Source organism: Protopterus annectens, chromosome 3.part0, assembly GCF_019279795.1.
Source record: "Protopterus annectens isolate FY-2018-M chromosome 3.part0, PAN1.0, whole genome shotgun sequence".
NCBI classification, from domain to species: domain Eukaryota; kingdom Metazoa; phylum Chordata; order Ceratodontiformes; family Protopteridae; genus Protopterus; species Protopterus annectens.
Genome location: NC_056731.1, coordinates 877483186 through 877503568, shown reverse-complemented (window position 1 = coordinate 877503568; position 20383 = coordinate 877483186). Strand labels below are relative to the sequence as shown.

The window sequence follows — 20383 nt, the reverse complement described above, 5'->3', positions numbered from 1 at the left end:
AACAAGTCAATGCAGTCAGTGGATGAAATATAATCCATGAGAACTTTTGGAAAATGGTCACTGATTGACTACACATGTGTAACAAGGCAACCGAGCTGACACAGGACCAAAGAGCCATGGGTAAAGCAAGAATGCTTAAACAGAAATATCAGGATATAATTCTTCAAGTAGAATTATTTCAGACGTTACTTCTGTACAAATAAAGATAGAAAAATATAGTTGTGGTTTATGGAGCAATTTCAGACAGCACGCTACAACTACTTTTGTGCAAACTGAGAAAAGAAAGCAAAACCATGATTTGTTTTACAGACTGCAAAGTAAACAAAGGCATTATTAGATAGATAGGAATATAAATCTTGTTAGACAGAAACACTGTAAAAACATAGTGACACAATAATGCAGTACTATGAGCTTGCTTAATGATGCTACAACCAGATTCTGTTGAATAAAGTACAGTCAGGCATAAGGAAATATATTCCAGAGGTCTGGAAGTTACTGGTATATAAACCTATCCCTCCAAAATGTTTATTTTTCTGTTGCAGAAAATTTAGGTCCCTGATTCTAGTACTGGTGTGGATACTGAACTTGCAAATATACTTGGGGTCCAGAACAGTCAGGTCTCAGATGGCATGGTGAGACAGAAACCCTCCAAAGTCTATAAGCCACTTAATGAAGGGATGCAGCTTTCAGCCTTTCTTGATAGCTGTGAGGACCTCTTTAGACCTACACTTTTTAAGCACTTAGTTTGAACCCGCTTTTAATATACCAAGAATTCACTATGAAGAGTTCATTCTAGTTGTCACAGGGTGACTTAACAACAACTCCCAGGTTCAGTCTTAAAGAAAAAAAAATATTAAAATACCAACTCAGAATGAAAAAGGAAGCACATAAATCAGTACCACATTTCTATGTACCATATCAAAATACAAGCATAAGAATCATTATAAAAGACGAATTTGTCTCTTTCTCTCTCTCTCCTTCTCTCTCACACACACACACATCTGCAAAATTATACATTAATAGTGTTCATTAAGTCAAGGGTTGAAAAGTACACTAGGGCCAAAATTCAAAGCACTTCTTTCCCGTTTAAAATATCTGGATAGTTGATTAGACCACTGAGACTGGTATTCACCATGTCAATGCCCACAAATATAAACTGAGACCATGGATGTGTAGGTGTGTGTTTATATACTGCACTTCTCTTTTGACTACATCTACAGCATTCATGTGCAAACCAAAGCCCTTCTAACATCATATGATTAGCCTTTGTATAAAATGAGGAAAAAGTATGGCTTTTCTAAGTCATGGCAGATTTGCTATGGTCTCAGTGGAATTTTGCTTGACTTTCAGGGAGAAGACTCACTCTTCTGTATAACAGAAGAATGAATTTTGAGTGGAAACTTCATTGTGCCTCAGTTGGAGGTAGCTGGGAGACTCAGGAATGAAGGAAGGGGTCTCAAACTGCCTAGTACTGAAAGCTCAAGAAAGCTGTGTAAATATGGGCCTGGAGTGGGAAGATGTGAGTGAGAAACAGGTTCATAAAGATGCTCAACAAATACCTCTTAACTGGACAAGAAGTTGTCTTTATATTTAGACTTTTTTCTTTACCAATATGGAAATATGAACATTGATATTTTCCTGTTGGCAAGACTATATTTTTATTTCAAAATTTATTTTGCAATATGGAATAAACCAAATTTCGACAGTCAAGTTACAGGATTAAGCTGCATCCTTAAAGCATGGGCAGTTATATTCCTGAACCAGGTGTGCCTCTAACCTTTATTTAAAGAGTATTAGATTTCGTAATCAAGAACTATCAAGTAGCATAAAACATCAGGTTTCTAAGATTTGCATTTTCTTATTTGTTTGTTTGCTACACTCACAATCATTTTATTGTACAGTGATTGAGACAATGAATCAAAGGTGCCATTATATACTTTTCATGTAATCACTTCCTAGATTTATTCTTGTAACATGTTTTGCAGTTGAGTTTTGTAGTCAGAGTGCACAATGTTAGATGTAATTTGCTTGATAAAAGCCCATTTCCTCAGCCTTCTTAAATCACACCATAATTCCTCACTTATAGATTCATGTTACTTCTGTTGCATTTCGAATGGTACATTTCTTTTCAAACGTATTCCTCAGGGATTTATCCAATATAATCTTTGTGCCACTTATAAAGTAATCATGTTCTTCATTAGCTAATCATTCTTGAAGGTCACTCTTAGCATTTTTACTTTCAGCCAGTCTATTCCAAAACTCTGGTCACACCATGCCTGAAAAAACACTTACATTGTCCATAATGAAAATGATGCTAAGATTGAAGAAGTGTAAATCTGACCCTAACAGGATAACCTTTCTTTTATAGTATTGTAGATAGGTGCCTTCCAGACAATGTGTCACCTGACAGTATTGGGTTCATGCCATTAGGTGACAAGATATTTACCTCTGGGTATACTTGGCTGGGCACATATGGTTGAAGTGAAATTCAGCTACAGATACATATGGCTGTCACAAATCCACTGCCAGCCCAGTAAAGCACACATTGCCATGCCCACAGCTTCAATAACCAAGTGCATGGGGTCATGGGAAATTATGTGTGTTGTGCTTGGTGTACAGTACACACTTATGTAACAACAGCATATAGAAGTATGCTGCAGGATGGAGGAAATCCTGCATGCTGCTATAGTCACACTTATGTTCCTAGTATGTGATTTAGGCAATGCTCCCATACAGTGTTAAAGTGGTAGCGGTCCACACACATCATTAACAAAGACATTGCATTTTCACTGCCAATCGACATGCCCACTGGACATCTTCCTACTGTTGCTTAGAATATGCCTGCCATATGTCTATTGCTTCTAGGTGCCTTTGGTTCCATAGACATTACTTCACCTCTGTGCGCTTGTTTAGTGAAGTTGTGGGCATGGCACTGCATGCTTCTCTGTGCTCACAGTAAATGTGCAACAGTCATATGTCACTGCTGCTGAATTTCCCCTCAACCATGTGCCTCAACTAAAAGTACCTACAGGGAAATATCTCATTGTCTAACAGCCTGAACCTGGCGGCATTCTATGTTTAGCATGCGGCACTACTACAGTCCCTGTCTGAGCCAGCAGAGTGCATAAAACTTGATTACTTGCATTTTATGTGTCTAGTACTCATGGGATATTCCACATACAGAGTTACATTTGCCACATGTACCTGTTATACCACCTGCTTTACACAGTTTGCCTTCATACTGGTTATCTGAAGCACTACATGTGACATGAGTATCTTCTGATCTTACTTTTGCAATCATAATATTCTTTCAAGTGGGGGTCCGTCCTGCCATCCTCTTGGGTACTTCATGTCACATTTTGTTTGATATTTACTGCATCATGTAGCCCTTTATTTACTTGCATGCTTATGTGGTTGTACACTGATGGGTAACATGCAGGTCCCAAGTTGCTGTTACTTAGGGCTCAGTGACAAGAAACAGCTACAATGAGAAACATAAAAACAAAAATAATGTGTGTGTGTGTGTGTGTGTGTGTGTGTGTGTGTGTGTGTGTGTGTGTGTGTGTGTGCTGGGGGGGGGGGGGCAAAGGCCCCAAATCAAGGACAATTTTTAAATTAAACAGCAAACGGGCACACCAAGTAGTTTAAGCACTTTTGTTCATTTATTATACAGAACTTCATCAGAAACTACAACCACAGTCATATTACTCTTTTTTATAGCCAATAATTTAATTAATTAATGTATGAATCAACCAATGACAATCAAACACCAATCAAATACCAAAATAGAGCACATGAATATAAAGTAGTCTCTGTCGTCTATGTAAAAATCGGTTGCACAGTTTAAAAAAAAAAGTTTTTAACAAAGTTTTTATGTGAACAAATGTGTAAGGAAGTGTATAAGCATGTTATATAATCAAATATTTTTAAACTTTAAAAGCACTTTATGGATATTTTTTTCATTAATCCCTGGTGAAATGTCTGTTCTAAAAAGATTTGCCATTTGAGCTCTAAATATTCCAGATATGCATTGGAAGTATCAATAAATCTTTCCCTGTTGACCTTTTCCAGAACCATAAACTGGAACTTATTAAATTCTGCACATACCTGAGAATGCCTGGCCAATGCATTACTGCAGTCTTCCTTTTTTATTGCCAAAAATGTGTTCCCTAATTCTGTCCACTAATCTACGTGTGGTTTTACCTATGTAAAAAAAAAATTACATGTTGAGCAAACTCAACATAAACCAGTCCTTCAGTCTGACACATATACTTATCTTTTGCAGTATAAAGATAATTATTATGCTAAAAATAAAAGCTACTCATAGGCAAAATATATCTACATTGCAAACGCCCATTACATGGGAAAGTTCCCACTTTCTTATCTACCTCTGTCTGTACTCTTGTGTTTCATGAACTTTCTAAAAACTGTTTCATATTTTTTGTTCCTTTGTGAATAAACTTAGGTGTATCACCTACGACCCTGGGAAGCTCTTGATTTCCTAATAAATTTTCCCAATTGTCAGTAATGATTTGTCTTATCTTAGGTCCTTCTATACTTAAAGGAACAGGAAAAGAACAAATAAACTCATTATCTGTAGTCTTTTTAGCGCAAAAGTCTGCCTTTAAAGTGGAAGGAAATTTGTCATGTCTTTGTTCTTTTACATTATTGGCAATGACATACACTTTTCAGAAGGATGTCCTCTGTCTTCAAATAACTTAACTACTTTATTCATTTCCTCTAAAAAAAACTTGTCATCACTAATCAGACTACTTAATCTGATAATTTGCCCAAGAAAAACATTAAATTTTATGTAAGATGGATGAAAACTGTCATAATACAAATAATTGTTTGTAAATGTATTTTTCCTAAAGATGAAAACTTTTATTCTTGAATGTTTAAGCAGATGATAACATCCAAAAAGTGAACTGACTTTTCTATATCACTCAATACAAAATTGAGTCATCTCACGCTGCCATTAACTTGTTGCAAAAATTCATCAACTGTTACTAAATCACTAGCCCAGATGAAAAACAAATCATCTATGTATCTTCTTTAAAAGTGTACATATTTAAACATAGTAATCTTAGCCAGAAACTCCCATTCCCACCAGCATAAAACCAAACTGGCAAACACTGGAGCCACTTGGGCCCCCGTGGCTGGCCCACTTTTTTGTTGAAACACATTGCCATTGAACATAAAAGAAGTGTTTTTTAACACTATATCTAACAGTTGACAAATAATGGATATATTATGTCCACAATCTTTACAATATTTGCTTAAATATAACCTTACAAATTCTATACCTTCCTCTTGATCTATAGAGGTGTATAAGGAGCTAATAATCTATAGTGCATAGCATAGTTTCACTGCCAGTAAAAGCATAATTTTTCAGTTCATCCAAAAACATCCATGAATATTTTAAATAATAACTACAAGCTTGTACTATGGGATTTAACATTTGATCCAAATATGCAGACATTTTGAATGTTTTATTAAAAGGTGCAGACACGATAGGCCTAAAAGGAGGCTGCTCTGAATTCTTGTGTAATTTGGGAATACCAAATAAGTAACTTAATTGTGGCTCTTCAACCATAAAGAACTCAAACAAATCTAATGTAATATATCCTTGGTGTAACAAATTGAAGAAACACAAATCAATACCTTTATAACAATTTCTGATGAATCTCTTTGAAACTTTTACATAACTAATTTGATCAGATAATACATTTTCAATGGCATTGTTATATATGTCACTGTCCATAATGACAATACCTTGCCCTTTATCTGCTTTCATGTCTGTATAACTTCCCAATTTCTTAAGTGCTTCAGTTTCTTGTTTATTTAAATTACAATATTTCTTGTTAAACTTTTGGAGTACAGAATTGGAAAAAAGTTTATAAAAAGCTGCTTTACAAATTGAAGCAAACGTATTAAGTGTGTTAACTAAAATAGGATTATAGGTGCTAGCTTTTTTAAAGCAACTTCATTCAATTTAACTCCACTTAAAATGTATTTTAAATTAAGCTTCCTTACAAATAATTTAAAATCAATAATAGTGTTAATAAAAGGCGCTCTATTATCTGGCAAAAACAGATAAACCTTTAGCTAATAAACTTAGTTCAGCTTGAGAAAAAAACTTTTTACTTAAATTGAAAATGTGACAGTCTTTTTCTAACGTCCTTTGTTTTTGCATTTTTTCTTGGTGGCCACAGTCGAGGCTTCCTGATTTGGAGGCAGACTGCAAGTCTCTGCCCCTGATGAAATAAAAGGGGACGGGGAAGGAGACAGTTTGCTGGACTCACTAGATTCACTTATTCGAACGTCCCTATGTTGTTCACTCATCTCTTTACCCTTCATAATATCATTATCAAAATGAGAAAAAGAGTCCAGCCTGTCCAGATTTCTAGCCAGATTTTCCTGCTATTGTTGTCAGCAATCATTTTGTGTCTTTGTCCTTTCTTTTTGATTAGATAGGCCTGTCCTTGCTAATAACTCTTGATATCCCTAATCAGATTTTTCTTTTTCTTATTAATAATGTTGTTCACATGCCTTTCAGATTTTTCAATACGATTGTGATATAAATGTTGAAAGGCTTGAAAGTCAGGATGCTTATTAAGCTTGTTGTCAGTACCATTAATTTGTTCTTTAAGTAATATAATTTGATCAGTATTCCAACTAATGAATACTTTTAAAACTTCCAAGCCAGCTCTATTATATATGTCCTTAATCTTCAAATAAATTTTGTTCTTCACTGTTAGCCCATTTGGAAAAGTATATACTCTGAGCTCCAGTGGCACAACTTTGAGCTCAATACATTTATTCAAGTAATGATTTTCCAGCATCAAGCTTTTAAGCTTTAAAACTTTATTTTCTAAATCATAGAAACTGCTCTTAAAGCCAAACAAGCCGCAATTTGCATTAACAAACCTTCCTGCCTGCCAAGTCGAAATAACCTCCGACAAAGGATCGAAATCACCCTCTTGCAAGAAATTGGAGACTGTCTGCCAAGAAGAACCTGTCCCAGTCACAATTACAGTCCCTTCAATCGACAATGAAGAAAGAAAGACATCAGAACTTTTACCACACTTGTGGAGGGCTCCAAAACTCCCTTTAAGCTGTTTAAGCACCGACTGTGCCTGATCAATGATGTCAGCCAGGTTTTGGTAAGGTTCGATACTCCTTCCGGCGTAGGATGCACAGTAAAATCACGGGCTTCCTCAGCTTCCATAATGAATACAAATAGAACCTTAGAATGTAGCTGCTGCTTTGTGGAATATAGCTACGGCTTCATAAAAGTACTAGACGCTTTTGAATAAAGCTGCCCTTCCTTTGGCAGAAAAAAACACCACTCATGATAAAAAGTGCACCCGACAGCCTAATAAAACTGTGTGCTTCCACACTAAAATGGGCAAAATCACTAAATGAACTAAAAATAAAATGGCAAATGGGCACACCAAGTAATTTAAGTGCTTTCATTCATTTATTATACAGAACTTCATCAGAAGCTACATCCATAGTCAATACTACTCTCAGGACAATTTTTTAATATGATTTTAATAAACTTAAAAAAGTTAATAGAGCAACAGATTTTACATGCATTTTCTAAACAGGAAGTATGAAACTCTAACATCTGGCATTATTGACGGACTGTAATCCTCAGTAATATATCAGATAATTATTTACAAGGGACATGACAAAACTATGACAAAATCAGAAAAATCAGCAACAGTTGAGAGGTATGGTAAGAAAGTCAGGGCTGTCTGCCATATTTTGCATCCCGTACAGACTTGTTACACTGAGCAACATACCAACATGGTAATAATACAGAAGTATTGCAAGCCTTATGTTACCATAAGATACAGATGTCTGACCCAGTATAATTAACAAGCATTTGCTGCCCCACTGAAAGAGAGATTCACAAGGGGTGAATGTACGAATACTCATCCAGTCATTCAGACTGGTCTTAAATGTAGTTAAGAAAGGGAAATGTTGGTTACAAATGTATCATAGCAGGTTCAATTTATGTATCAGTAAAGGTTAAGGACTTTATTGCAAGTATTCATGATGCCTATGACCTTTTGCAGTGCAGGGTCCTTCATTTTGCCAGTCTTACAACTTAAACTTATAAGTAAGTTTTTTTTTTATTTATTTCACCCATTTCATTCTTTTTTATGCATGACCTTCTTGGCATCACAGGATAAGATAAACATAGAATTGTTTCTTTTTCTATATTATGGGACTACAAAGTTGAGCATGTTAAATGTTTTGTTAAATTAAATCACATCATTATCTAATGGAAGGGGTTTCAGGGGACCCAAATGGCAGTGGCTGAGAGGTGATTTGAAAGGTTCTTCATTAATATTTGTTAGCATGCAGTTAACATGCTTCTTACGTTTTTAGTGTGATTCCATATATCATAGATAGGATGGTGGCCAATTATAGTATGAGTGATGTGACCTGGGATTTTTATGAGAATCCAATCCAGTAAGCTCTCTTTACCTGACAATTTCTCTGTTCAGGTTGCCATAGAGACAACCCAGAATGACATTGCTCTGCTTGATGGGAGTAATTATCCATGACAGAAAGCGTTGGGTTGCGGGTGTATATCTATGCCTAACATTTTATGGGTACTCAGTTTAAAGGAAGTTAGCAGCATTTTTGTTTTGGGAAATCATTCACTTCTAGTGTTATCCTTGAAAATTCTAATTTGATTGAATGATTACTGCAACATCAGCCCTCTTTGCTGCCTGCACTGATCTAATTATATTAAAGCCTGCAATGCTATTTCTTCCACTTTTATCTAGGAATTTAGCCAAATTTCAATTATTGCAAATATATCAAGAGAGAAAATGGCTATCGAGGAGTGTAGTTCTGAGACTTTGTTACAAATGCTTTGAGCGTTCATATGACAGTTATAGACTAGTTTGTTTGCTCTAAGATGGGCTCTATAGTTTGTTTATATGCCAGTTGCGATATGTTAGGCCTGTATTTGAATGTATATCACCAATGAGTAATAGTTCTTTCCATTATTATGTAAGATGCAGCATTACATTCTGAAATGGTATTAGTTTTGATTCTTGTTTGTTTTGCATGTGGCAAGACTGAGTTGTGAGTATTTAGGATTTAGAAACTTAGTGGAATAAGATTGTATATTTGATGGTTTATTGGACAGAATTGTTTTAGTATATGGGAGAGTATGGACTGAGAATGGCTGATTTATTGTGAACGTAAAATGGCGGTTTGTGAGATAGGCACAATCAGTACAGAAGAAAACGTGATTGCATTAGTTAGTAGTATTTTGTTTGCAATATTTTGCATGGCATGACAATATGCACACTTAACCTTCAGGGGGTCCCTGTAGTTTAAATCTATTGATTGACACAGAAGTTCTTGCTAAGGGATATTGACTCTGTGTACACAGGGTCCAGCCATTTGAGTTCACAAGTAAGGACTGGCTACTGTGAGAAGTAGAAAGATAAAAAGTAACCTGGTTGTTTGGAGAATGATATAGGATTTATTGGTTAGGGGAATTAATGGGGGGGGAGAAGATTTTTTTCTGATTAGTTTGCTAGGTGGGATAATTGTTTTAGTTATAAAGAAAATAATGGATAGGTGGCTTAGAAAGGGGATTGCAAGAAAGGAGAGTGGGGCATTTTCCACTCAGCAGCTCTGTAACACAAAAAGCAATCAGTGATCAGCATGGAAGAGTCTTGAGAGAGGGAGCACAGAACAGGGTGAGTACAAGTGCTACTTGAACCTAGACTAATTAAGTTGCAGTATGTGTTACAGAGGCTGAGTGCCCAGTGAGCCTTTCTGGTACGTAGAGTTAGCATTTTGGTTATTGATGACTGCAAATATTACTTGATATTGAGAGATAAAATACTGACCCCTGGCAGACAAAACTACAGCATCTGATTGTGTGTGGAAGGCTTATGTCAGCAGATTGGGCTAACAGAGAGCAAAGCTACTGCCTTTCACTTTTCACAGATACATGGTTTGCTGAATGAGCTAAAAGGGAGACTTGAGTTACAGCAAAGCAGGTAAAAAGGACAATCCAGAAAGGTAAAAAATGTATGCAAATGAAATCTGTTTAAAGCTATTGATGCAGTCATCTCAAGTATCACAACCATCATACCAAAATCAGATCATCAGAGTGCATTTACTTTTTCTTCCACACTTGGGCCAATATTTTGCTGGAAGGAAAGGGCTTCACTTGTGCTAACATGCTGGTGGGAAAGCTGCAAAAGACAGTATACCTCGTAATTATTGAAATACAGTTCTTTGTACAGTTCATTAAGGAGCTACTACTTTTGCCAAGGTGCTACTGCTACATGAGCAAGGCAGGAAGAAATCCAGAAATACCTCTTATGCTAAGCTACTGCTTCTAGATAAGCAAGACTGCTGGAAATACAGAAACTAAGGCTGCTGTGGTGGTGTGGAGGGATAAAGCCCTGGCTATGGTCCAGGTGACCTGGTTCAATTAGTTGCTTGGGTGACTGGTGGAGAGGCAGAGAGGGATGGCTGTTAGCATTCTAAGAGGGTGAGGGGTGATGTGGGTGTCTCACATGATGACCTCTGGTGGAAACTGGAGATATTATGTTTTTATAGGTGTATTCCTGATGATATGTGGGTGCAATATGCTAGGGTATTTACAATTGCTCACTCAACTTGGGACAAAACACCAAGCCACCAAGGGAGGGGGGGACTGTGGGGAGGTTATATAAGAAAAGATCACTGTATCAGTTATATGGATTGAAAGATCCCCCAGGATGCCCATAGGTTCCTTACTGGCCCAGGAAGATTTCAGCATTGAGCGAGGGTAAGATTAGTATGCCTGTAGATCTGGCATAGGTGTAGGACACACGAACAGCTGCCAAGAATGAGAGAAGGAGACTAAAAAAAAAAAAAGAAAATACAGAAAATATGGAAGGGAACTGAAGCAGTACTCCAAGAGCACCAGAGCTGCGTTTTGCCCTTCAGGACCCCAACAGTAATAGTGGTTGAGGAAGCAGGACTGGAATTTTTCCCAGAGGTGCAGAACCTTGGTATACTATAAGGAACCAAAGATATGCATTAACTGATCTTCAACAGGGGTTACAAGCAAATCTTATTTTGTTTTTCTGTTAGAGTTAGCCTTATTTCCTAGTAACTGAGGACAGAAAACTCAATTTAAAATTTAAAATGACAACATTCTTGCAGAATGTTCATGTTTCTCTAGCTTCAGTTGTATGTATGCTGTCACCTACTAAACACTTTTGTTTTGTGAGTGGGAGGCTTCCAGCATTCCCTACATATACAGCAACCATCTACAAAAAGCAGTACTAGAGACAAAATATACTATGAGTGCATGGCGCAGAGAAAAATCAGTCTATGTAAATAAAATAAAATCAATATACATTCTAAGTAAACAGGAGGTTCAAAGATAAATACCAAAATCTAGTGGAAAGCTATTGTTTTTGCCCTTCTCCTTTTATGATAGTTAATTCAACAGGCATAAAATAACAACCATGTTACCTTAGAGGTATGGTTAGGTACCCACTCAACATACAGCATATTGTTGATTTCAGGTCTAAATTAAAACAAAACTGTGCTAAAGATGTTAATTAAGCATAAAAAATTAAAAATCGCTTAGAACAGTGATGCCCTCTACATACTTGAATAAGTGGATTATTTATAAATAATAAAAGTTATACTTAAGAATTCTAGCACACTTTTAAGTGACAGCAAATGAAAAAATATTCAGATGCACTTTAAAAGAACAGTGGTGAAACTGCATTATATATAAAACAAGAGAGCATACAGTCTAGGATAGACCTAAGCTGTGCAATTTGCTAATTAATAATGCACCATCGGACATCATGTGAATAGCAGGTAAGATGCATTGTAAAGTGAGAAGAAGTAAGCTTTATGGTCAGCAAAGGGCTGCCCAGAACCAAGTGCTTTCTTAGCTTATAAAAAAGTGTACTTCATAACCTTACACCTCACTTTAAGCACCTTAATTTGTTCAGTGATACTTAATTTTGCACTCTCAATAATTCTGATAAATTTATGAAGGTCATTATCTGTCAACTGCTTTCTGATCCCTAGGTTGTTTAATTAATGAATGCTTATTATATCTGTTTAACATAGCTTTGTTGTGAATCAATGCAGACTTGTGTCCTGTACCTGTTAAATTTCTGGGTATTCTAGTATTATTTTCTTTGCAGTAATATTATAATTATCTCTACCCTTAAAGTCAAACTGACAGTATACAAGTTTCCATCCTGTCTTTTGTTCCTGCTATTATGAAAGGAAACCATATTATCCTCCTTTTTACGATTTTGTATAAAGATACATTACTGACATTACCATGTCTTCTCTTAGTTGCATTCCAGGGTGAGTCCCTTCCATCCATTGCTTTCTTGTTGAGTGGTTTCAAAGCCATTTTTTCCATAATGAATGAAATCAGATTTTGGCTTTTTCTATTGACTGATTTTGGCAGATCTTATTCTACTTTTGTAATGATTACTATGTAGAAGTATTAATTTAGCATTTTTGCCTCCATGCCATCTTCTTATGCTCCATCATTTTATTTAGCTTTTCTGTTTTTCTCCTTTATCTTTGTCAGCCCCATTATGGAGCTATAAAAGGTGTTATCTCCGGGTCTACTTTAGAATGACAAAAAATCTAACTGTCGAACGCTCACGAGTGAATAATCAGGAAGTCGATGTTGATTTTTTGGGATCGCAGTATGGTGAAGATTGGAATATTTGCCCTTTCCTCACTGTAGAGCCATCTCGGAGTAGGAATATATATATTTAGCCTGGGGGTATGGGGTGCAGCCCCCCACAATAGGGATTTTGGCTTCCTGATTATTCGCTCATGTGAGCATTCGACAGTTAGATTTTTCATTGTTCTGACATAGACCCTTATCTCCCATCTTAATAGAACTTTGTATAATTTTCCTTTGTTTGTGTCATTGCATATTGGTCTACCCTACCCGGTTCTATCTATTTTCACTTATATACATTAGTATCCTCAACATTTCCTGTTCCTTGTATTTCCTAAACTGTGTTCACCTCCCCTTCATTTACTAATCAAAGTTATCTGTTATATTTTTAGCTTGTACATTAAATTCAAATAAAGTCATGTTGCTTCCATAATGATAATTTTGATGCATTCCCATTGTTTTCTGCACCACCATCATGTTTTCTATTTGAATTTTTTTCTGAACTGCTTCCAGTTTTTTCAAAGTTTGCCTGAAGTCTAGAAGCCCGTCAGGTTTGATTGGTTCATAACTACAGTTATGCTGATGTGAATCACACTCCTTGGTGAGCACTTTCTTCCAAGTGGCTACTGGCTTCTAGGTTTCAGATTCATCATTCCTTATTTGAAAATATTTATCTTCAAATACAGACAATTACTGAGGTCTCTCTTTGCAATATTAAAAAATCCAAAATGATCCTGCTCTTTGGTGTGGCTACAGCCTGGCTCTCGACTTCTTTGTTTAAGACTTCTAGACAAAGCCAGAATTAAATGGAAAACAAAGGGCTAAAATCAGGGATAGTTTTAAATATTGCTCTAATTTAGTAAATGGAACAGGTTTTGCATCAGCATGCATTTCTGTACAATAAGAATCATGAAATTCTAATGTCTGCCATCACTGACTGACTGCAGTTTTCAGTGATTTATCGCTCTAAACCTAATTAATTGCTCTATTGCAGAAGGAGAAGTCCCAGCCATAAGGAAGCAGTTTCATACCCTTCCTATACACATAGGTGGCAACTCCTCTGATATCTCAAATTTCTGTCCAGTTGCCATCCTGTCCCCTCTTTTCAAAGTCCTCGAAAAATGTGTTCACAAACAGGTCATGCAATATCTTACTAGGCATAACCTTCTAACCCCTACTCAACATGGCTTCAGACCTAGACACAGCACTACCACTGCACTTCTATCCTTTCTCCACACAGTCTCTCTTTCCAGGGACAACCACAAACTAATTTCTTGCCTATTTCTGGATATGTCCAAAGCATTTGATACTGTATCTCACCCTCTCCTCTTAAACAAATTACAAGAACTAAATTTCTCACCTGAAGCAGTTTCATGGTTCTCTAGCTACCTCTCCAATCGAACCCAATCTGTCAAACGGCAGTCCTAATTCTCACCACCTCTACCTGTCAAAATGGGAGTTCCCCAAGGCTCTATTTTAGGGCCTTTACTCTTCAATATTTTCACTAACAATCTCTACTCTGCCTCCCCCTTGACTTCTCTAGTTCAATATGCTGATGACTCTACCATCACTACAATTACTAGCTCCATCTCTGAACTACACTCTGCCACCCAAATTGCCTTGAACTCAATAGAATCCTGGCTTACTGACAAGCAACTCATACTCAATCCAAAAAAACAAAAAACAAAACTGCTACTCTTTCTCCCAAAAAATCTATCCTATATCAAATCTACCTTCTCCATACTATCTCTGAACAACACCTCCATACAAGTAGAATCCTGCACCAAACTCTTAAGAATAACCATAGATGACCAATTGAAGTTTGACATACATAACAATAACTGTATCAAAAAGGCCCATCAAAAACTAGGACTACTCTACAGATCAAAGAAATTTCTTTCCTCTGACACCAGGATTACATTCTCTCAATCATACCTCCTACCCAGTCTTATGTATGGCTCCCAGATCCTTACTAATCTTGACTCTACCCTTCTGACCAAGCTCGAAACCTCCTACAATAAAATAGTACACTTTGTAGTAAATCAAAACTATAAATCCCATCACTGCATCTCATTAAAACAAATGGACTGGTTAGAACTACCTCACCATCTTGTACTCTCTCAACTCTCCATTATTCACTCCATCCTTTACTTGCCTTCTTTCTGCCCAACACTTGCTCCACTAATTTCTTATTATTCTCCCTCCAGGCAACTTAGAAGCTCTAATCAAAACTTACTCCAAATTTATAAACCCAAAACTAAAACTGGATGCAAACTGTATAGCTATCACCCATCCATATCCTGGAATAAACTACCTCAAGAAGTACGGTCTCCTACCAACACAAAAGTATTCAAATCAGCATTAAAAGACCACCTCAAAAATCATTGGTACTGCCACTGTACTCAGCCACCATAAAATATATACATATTTTTCCTCTTTCTCCCTCTTCATTTCTAGCATACTATTCCACTGTACATCCCTTCATTCCCTTACTCTATAAAGCCTTTATTCTAAACTACTGTTTAATCAAATTGTATTGTAAAGACTGTAAGTAGTCTACATTTTCTGTTGTGATTGTACTGTATAGACTGTTTTAGAGTTCTTAATATTTTTTTCATTGCTTACACTATTTGTTAGAATAAGCTGTGGTATATTAATACTTGACTGCTGTATTTTTAATTTTTTTTACTTGTAATAAATTGAGCTTTTCTCCCCGGGTCACTGCTGAAAAAGGGCACCTGCCCAGCCAGTCTAACCCGGTCAACAAATGTAAAATAAAATAAATAAAATTTATCAGAAACATCAAAAGTTTTACAAGCGGAAAGGCAAAACTATGAGGTAAAATCAAGGATGTTCTGCACAATTCTGGAAAGTTGAGAGGTATGGGCTGCAGCCAAGGTGCTCCAATTTACATATGGCACATTAAAGTTTCCCAGCAAAAATGTTCGCCTTTCTCTGCCACTGTCGTAATATCATCTACCATTTTTATCTCACCCCATGAGGAATAATCCTGTATACAATCCCTCTGTGGCCTGTCATTCCATTTTATTGTCTTCACTGTGATTTGGAGTGCTTCCACCTTTCCACATTTGCTTGTATGACCTGAGGAATTGATCTCTTCCTTTATATGTGAGATACTCCATCTCTCATTTTAGCCGCCATGTCTGTGCTATTAAATCTGTACAGTGGTATGTTAATATCTTGAATATAACACTCTGTGTAACACATTTCTGTTTCTGTTTCTGACATAGCATCAAAGCATTGTTTTATATAAACACCACTCTAGGAGTTGTTACTTCCATTTTTTATTGACTTCCCCCCTTTCTGGTGCCAGGGCTTATTCCCATTAGACCACCTTCCTTATGAGTGCTGATCCTAACTCTACCCCTGCACCTAACTCCAACACACACATTAGGGAACTAAGCACCGCTAACAGTACCACTACTCAAGAAAAGGGGATGAAAATACACACAACACCATACATGCGCAACATTAAATCTCTTTCCTCCCGTAACCCTTACTCTAACTCTGACCCATGAACACATGTACATGCTCACTAAATAACAGAATGTTGCACATCTTCAGAACCACCACCATTTCAGTCAAATGTTCAGTTTCCTGTACACTCTCACTTACCTACCCTGTACAGAACTTGAATTGAACCATATTAGATTCATGTATTCACTCATTGTGAAGTCATTCATGTATGGTGGACAAAAACACTCAACCAATTGTTTAGTGGCTAAATTAAAGTTTTTACTGACTATGCTTCTTTGACTTTCCTGTGGATTTATCCATTGTGCACTATTTATTTGATAGTGAGTAACAGCTTATCTTTCGAATGGAGAGCTCTATTTGGGTGGTAAGACTGGAGAATACCTTTGAGTACTGGATATTTATCAGGGTCATAAATTAGGTGGTAGACTACTAAGAGTTGATTAAACTGGAGATAATTTCAGAGTTCTATCCATAGGAGTGAGAATCAAACCTTGTACTTTGTGTCTATGAGGTAAACACCTTAACCATTAAGCCAACCCCCAATCCTTTAGTGCTTAGAAGTCTTTTCATGGATGACCGGAATAGTCTAGGATTGTTTTGATGGGACAGTTGTGAATTATGAAAATTGTGTCTCTTATGATATTTTATACTGTATCTAAATATCACTATGATGGAACAAAGAAAAATAGAGGACATCACTGAGACATGCAAGAACATTTGAATTTCAGGTTAAGCACAGAGGCCTTCCTCAGAATGAAAAATTCCTATATAAAAGATACTTATATACCTAAACTAAAAAAAAAATAAACAAAAAAATCCACCAATCAACAAAAAATCAATCAATTAAAACAAATGAACTCTGTTCCAGTATGCATCTATCTTATGTGAAACATAACATCATGAAAGGTCAGTTGGTCAGATTGAAAAGACTTACCACTGATATTACGATTTTAGACAAACTTGTGGAAGAGCTGCACGACAGGTTTAGGCATAGGGGGTATCCATCGAGAGTGATATAAAATTTCTTACAGGGTGAGATGGTTAACTGTGTTGGCTCTTTTAACAATCCAAGACCACAAGATTGGTCCATTTCTATGCCCTTGGTTTTTACAGAAGATAGTAGTGCCATTAGGGGCATTATTAGTAATAACTGGAGGATTTTGGAGGCCCATAGTGATTTGAAATCTGTTTTGGGGCCGGCACCTTTGTTTATTAACAAGAAAGCAAAGAAATTTAAGGAATTGTTAGAGAAGGACCGTCAGGGGAATGAAGGAGAAACTAGAGGCACATTTAAGTGTTTGAACTGTAATTTTTTTTAGATATATAGCTGAGGGTCCATACTTTGAGGTCAGTGTAATAATAAGACCTGACAAGTACCTGGATTGTTTAATTGTGAGTCTATTTATGTGATATATTTGGCAAAGTGTTCAGCATGTACTGCATTTTACATAGGAAAAACCAACATGCAGTTGAGAAAAAGAATGTATGAACATCTATATGCTATTAAGAGTAAGAATGTTGATAATGCATTGGCAAAACATGCTCTCCTACATAAAGACCACAACAAATTTTATTTTACTGTTATTGACCGTGTACCAAGTAATTTTAATGGAAATAGGGAAGAAGTGCTGGATTATAGAGAGTTTAGGTGACAGGTTTTATTTAATGCTTACAACTCACCATGTTTAAATGGTGGTGTCAATTATAAAGTAATATTGCATAGAAAATCTTATTATGACAAATGCAAATAAGAAAAAAAAGTTTTTGAAAACTTTTTTTATAAAATGTTACTTTCAAAAGGTATTCTCCAGTCTTATATTTTTTAATATGGTTTGCAGATAGGAATTGTTGACTATTTGTTCATATGTTGTCTTAGTTCATTTGTTTTAATTGATTTTTTTGTTGACTGGTGGATTTGTTTTTGAGTTTAGGTATATAAGTATCTTTTATATAGGAATTATTCATTCTGAGGAAGGCTTCTGTGAAAGGTTGAAAACGCTTAATCTTTCTGAAATTCAATTTTTCTTGCATGTCTCAGTGGTGTCCTCTATTTTTCTTTGTTTTATCACAGTGATATTTGGAGATATTTTTTGTTTCACTATTTGTGGAGGCGTTTGAGTAGTTTTTAAGGTATATTTTATACTGTACTTGACCTTGTTTCTCAGTCGTTTGTACTTTAGGAGGTTTTATTGATTGTTTAGTGTGTGCCAAGTTTCCAGTGCTTTAGTTGCCTGGTTGAATGAGTCAACCATGGGGCTGAGTTTTGGTTTAGCCTTTTTCTCCTCGGAGGAGCACATTCATTTAACATGCTATTAAAAACAGTATTAAACTGAAGAGTGGCTTCATCATCATGTTTTTAGGAAGTTCTAGTTGTATTGTTTTAGTGCTGCTGTAATGAATGTATATTCATTGAAATTTGTTGCACACTGTTTTGTAAAAGAGTTTTAGATTATGGGTATGAAGCCTCGTGGCAAGTGTAAGCATATGATCACTTAGTTGATTGGGTAGCATACTGGTTTTATATATGTTACTGGGTTTGTTGGTTAATATCCAGCCAAAGACAGAAGCCTTGATTGCAGGCTTGTCACATCTGGTTGGGGTACCTTTAAGGTGAGAGAATCAATCTTGATTAATACTGGTAGTAGGAGTGTCAGTTATGATCTCATTCCAATTGATGTTGATGTCACCAAGTTTGATGGTTGCATGGCCTATATTAGTAGTCACCCAGGATAATATGACTTTGGCTGTGGGGATGTTACTGCTTGGGGGAATGTAAAGGACTATAATGATTATTTTCTTATGAGACCTGAGTTTTAGTGAAGAGATATGTACGTTTGAAATGTTGACTCTAGGAGGTATGCGGTGGTAGGGTGACGGTTGGTGTTTGGATAGAATTACTTGACTCAAATCATACCTGTTTTCTCCTTCCATCACCACTGTTTCTTACAGTTATTTTTTATTAATTAATTAATTAATTTATTTATTTCCAGTTTGTTAACCGGAAAAAGTCCATTGGGCTGATGTGAGTCCATTTTCAATGGAGGCCCAAGGAGAAAAGCTCCTTAATACAGTAATTCTATATCTACATTAAAACTCAAAATACGGCATTATTATGTTTACATTAATGACAAGAAAGAAATGCAAATAAGTTTCAAATAATATACAATATGAAGAAAACATGTAAATCAATAGTTCAACTTGAAATATGCAATCAGCGGTTTTTTTGTGAAATAAGAGAAGATTTGTATAGAGAAGTAAATATATTGAGCAGGAGTAGGTTTTATAATGATTTAGAGATAGGAAGGGATGAAAAAGGGTGGAAAATATCAGGTGGGGTGGGAGCAGGAGCATTCCCAGAGAGAGGAGAGGTAAGTGTGGATGGAGTAAGGTTTTAAAGGTATACAGATTGTGGGTGGTTCTAATATGGGGGGAAGTGAATTCCATGACCTGGCAAGGGAGAAGGATATCACAAAAAAACTAACACAATGAAATAAAATAAAAAAACAAAAGCATAGATGGTGTTCAAAGATTTATTAGTACCAAACAAGCATCTGGTACCTCGGCCTTTCGCCTTCAAGGATAATTAACATGATGCACACAAACATTTTTATACCAAGTGAACCATCAAAATAAGCAATTCCATCAATCAATCAATTATACAATTGTTTAATAGATCAATTATGTTCTAAATAAAACTTTTAAAGCATTTTTTTAAATTGCTATTTAAATACACCAGAAACCTATGACACTAATCAGCCCATTTTTTTAAAACATATAATCATAACAACATTTTAATATTATAAATAGAATAAATCATATAGTGATACTTGCTTCTAAATTGAATCCTCTGGGATATAAAGTACCATAATTTAAAATTAATCTACTTTCTAAACCATGTAACTTGTACTTTAAATCATCACCTCTCATGTTGAAGGGACTAGCAAGTACACCAAACAAGAATGTGCTATTGTTTCCTCCATGACACCTGCAAAAATATTCGCCCACTGGACTTCTATAGTTTAATTTCTTATGTCCCCCAATTGTTCTAATATTCTAACTTTCACTGCCCTCTTTGTTTGATCAATGTACCCTTTACTGGACTGCATCCACATCCTATTATATACACAACTTTGAAGATATACAAGAGAATATATTGTTATTTTCAAATATTTC

General features: G+C 36.0%; 1 protein-coding gene across 1 annotated transcript in view; it reads right to left on the bottom strand.

Moving 5' to 3' along the window:
- Positions 1-20383, bottom strand: part of RNF182 (ring finger protein 182) — a 266068-nt gene that overhangs the window by 188603 nt on the left and 57082 nt on the right. The window lies entirely within an intron of this gene.